Source organism: Pinus tabuliformis, chromosome J (assembly GCF_031772625.1).
Source record: "Pinus tabuliformis cultivar Carrire ecotype Pingquan chromosome J, CPIR1, whole genome shotgun sequence".
Taxonomy (NCBI): domain Eukaryota; kingdom Viridiplantae; phylum Streptophyta; class Pinopsida; order Pinales; family Pinaceae; genus Pinus; species Pinus tabuliformis.
The window spans coordinates 1,254,347,957-1,254,351,887 of NC_142295.1; the positions used below are offsets into that span (position 1 = coordinate 1,254,347,957).

The 3,931-nt window shown below is 35.3% G+C and overlaps 1 pseudogene; it reads right to left on the reverse strand.

Annotated features, from left to right (window-relative positions):
- Positions 1-626: 626 nt before the first annotated feature.
- On the reverse strand, positions 627-3,574 carry LOC149231761 (pyrophosphate-energized vacuolar membrane proton pump pseudogene; annotated as a pseudogene).
- Between the last annotated feature and the right edge of the window lie 357 nt (positions 3,575-3,931).

The window sequence follows — 3,931 nt, forward strand, 5'->3', positions numbered from 1 at the left end:
TGTAGAGTGTGAAAATTTCTTTCCACATGAAACATGCATTTCTGCATTTTAAGTGTCAACTTGTTGAAAAAAAAATATAAATTCAAATGTAAAACTCTTAATACTTAAAAAAATGTCAATTACCCTGCTGTGAGGATGATACCATGTAAAAAAATATAATATGAGAATCTAAATGTAACATGCACCTATATAAATCACACAATAAACTCAATTACAAGTCTAAATGTAAGATGCACCTATAACATAAAACTCTGAATGTATGATGCACCTGTTTAAATGACACAGGAAACTCAATCACAAAATGATCCATATGAGAACCACATCAAAGCAACATTAAAATGAAGCCCAACACATGCCAGACATGAAAAAAGATTTTTCTGGAACTTCCAAATGGCCTTGCAATCCTAATTGAGATTAGGAGGCACTGAAGATAATATACATGACAAGTCACAATGCTAGTCCTTAAATTTAGTTCTCTAAGATACAGAACTAATGCTAACACTTCTTTCCTTATTGTGAATTTGAGGGCATCATACTTCTTGCATTCAAACCAGTAAACATTTTCAGGATGCCCGTTGAGTAGGGAACTATGCAGCACCTGATTCTTCTTTTACTAGTTAAAACATTTATATGTCAATTCTGATGTCACATAAATATAATTTTGTTTCTAGCACTCTTAATGTGAAAGTGGCCGGACCACATTCCTCTTCATAACTGAATTCTATCTGGGTAGAATCCATATAGACGACTTGTGGCCTCACAGAACAATATGCTCCAAAATCCCCGCAACCTCGAACCTTCAAATACACTGTTGAGGTGTTTGGATTGAACTCATATGCGCTAATAGCTCCTCCGGAGTTGAACATTTTGATAAGTCTAATGGGAGCAAAAGAGATGTCGTTGGCTAACCCCTGCATCAGATGAAACAATTTAGTGACTCTAGAATAAGTGGTTGAAGATTCAATCCATGCTTGATATGAATAAATTCCATTTGAATGGAAGCAAAAATCTGGAAGTCAACATTAACAAAACAACCATACTTGGATGCAAATATAACCTTGAATATAATCACAAAAAAAATTCATAGTACTTATACTAAAGGTGCTTCACATTTTCGTCTTAGTGCACATTATTGACAGTAAAATATCACTGGTAGAATATGTGAAAATAGAATTTCTATCACTGGTAGAATGTCAAATTAGAATACCTGAAGCAAGGGTAAAGTACTCTACAAAATGCACAATCTCACTTCCCTTCAATGCTTAGCTAGGGATGGAGTTTGTCTCTCAGCACAATATAATAAGAGGTATAGAACATGCTGTATAGTGTGAAAATTTCTTTCCACATAAAACATGCATTTCTGCATTTTAAGTGTCAACTTGTTGAAAAAAAAAATATAAATTCACATCAAAGCAACATTAAAATGAAGCCCAACACATGCCAGACATGAAAAAGATTTTTCTGGAACTTCCAAATGGCCTTGCAATCCTAATTGAGATTAGGAGGCACTGAAGATAATATACATGACAAGTCACAACGCTAGTCCTTAAATTTAGTTCTCTAAGATACAGAACTAACGCTAACACTTCTTTCCTTATTGTGAATTTGAGGGCATCATACTTTTTGCATTCAAACCAGTAAACATTTTCAGGATGCCCGTTGAGTAGGGAACTATGCAGCACCTGATTCTTCTTTTAGATGGCAACAAAGCAAGCATAGGCACAGAGTTCAGCATGGTCAGTTACCATAATTCCAACAAGGATGGTGGTTTATTTGCACATCAACCTGACCAAACAAGCATTAAAATTGTTGTTTTTAAGCAAAATAGTATAGGATATTTTAATGATTGGTACCCAATAGGGGTTGACCTCTTGACCAAACAACCATCCCAAATCTGACCGAACAACCATTAAAATTTTTGTTTTCAAGGGGAAATAGTATAGGAAATTTTTCATGATTGGTACCCAATTGGGGCTGAGATATTTTCAAGGTATAATGAAGATTTTGGCTTTTCTATGGTTCAACAATATCTCAAATCACTTAGAAAATGAGTGGGTGATAAGAGTAGTGCCCCCAGCAAACCCTATTTTTTACAAAGCATATTGTCACTAAATATTGTTTTGATGGACAGCCAAAAGAAATACTGGTAGTAACAAAATAGGAGCTGCAAATATTGGCAGAGTTTATTATATATATAAAAGACAAATTGTGCACTTTTATTCCACATTAGGCACTACTCGGAGCTACAAAAATAAAACAATTTTTTTTCAGTTTCTACAGTTCCAAGCTAAAAGACCGTAGATGTTCCCCTCATATAGAATGCCCGAACAGAGTATCTGTCATATTCCTTCTGCACTACCACTATATCTAGCCTAGAATCACTGATAGAGAAGCCACTGATATAAAGGGGAAAAGTACAAACTGCCTATCTGCCATTGCAATTTATAGGCATTAAAGTAATCATACATGCTTCTATCAAATAGCAACCTGATTCAGTAAGGATACAACCATAACTATCAGTTCCTTATGCACTGCTAGTGTACATATCCGGTTACTAATGATATTAAAAAAATGATATTCATTTAAACAAGAAACAATATCCTGCACAACAGTGGTTGTTGTCACACAAAACAAGAAACAATATCATGCACAACAGCAGTTGTTTTCACACAAAACTATATAACAAATTCTCGTAGATAGCCATCTGTCTACAACAACAATTTAAGGTATATCTGGTATATAAGAGATAGCAAAACATCTACTTCTTGGTATTTTACCTTAATTTAAACATGATATAAACCCAACTGATTACAAATAAAGTAATTTTTCTGCTAAAATGTCATCCAACACATTTCAACTCAAAAACAATTGCATACATCACATCCAAACATTGATTAATGGGAAATTTCAAATAGTTTTTGTGTGTGTCAGATATGCCAAATATGGAAAGTATGTGCTATATGGAAAATTTCGATAACAGACAACGTCAACACTAATTAAGATAAAATTACCTCAATATACTTCTTAGCATTGTCCCAAGCACCACCAGTGTTGGAAGCAAAAATAGCAACCTGACACCCATTTAATTAAACATGATCAGGGAGATCTATATACAAACAGAAATAAAAGTCTAACACATAGAGCAACAGTTACCTGATATCCAGTTGATTACACATGGTTAGGGAGATGTGTATACAGACAGAAATAAAAGTATTAACACCTAGAGCAACAGTTACCTGCACACCAGATACAAGAGCACCAGCAAGGACACCTGATAGAGTTTCCACACCAAATAAAGTACCAACAATGAGAGGTGTAAGCATCACAAGGCAACCAGGAGGAATCATCTCTTTTAGCGAGGCATCAGTTGATATCTTCACACAAGTTCCATAATCTAGCTTCGCATGACCTTCCATCAGACCAGGGATGGTGTTGAATTGCCTCCTAACCTCTTCAACCATTTTCAGTGCTGCACTACCAACACTTTTCATTGTCATTGTAGAGAACCAATAAGGAAGCATTGCCCCAACAATTAAACCAATGAATGGCATTAGCTAGGGCTGGCTTGCACATCGCTTCTTTGTTGTACGTGCAAGGCTGACTTTTTGTACTGAATTTCTCCACTGAACCAAGGAACAGAAATATAAGGGCAGCAAAGCAGACCATGAAAATGCCCATGTACTGGTACTCGGTGAATAAAAATGAGTTCGCTCCTGTTAGAAAGAAGGATCAAAATGAAAAAAAAATGTCAGGTGTTATAAGTTGAAAGTAAAACACCACCAGACTAAAGGTTCCCTCTCGTACAGAAACCATTTCTCATTATCCAGTGTATCCCTAAATCATAACGATATATATCTCCTAAAACTATCTCGCTTCAACAGATAGGACACTAGAAAACCAATGAAACAAGATAATGCACAGTAACATATTG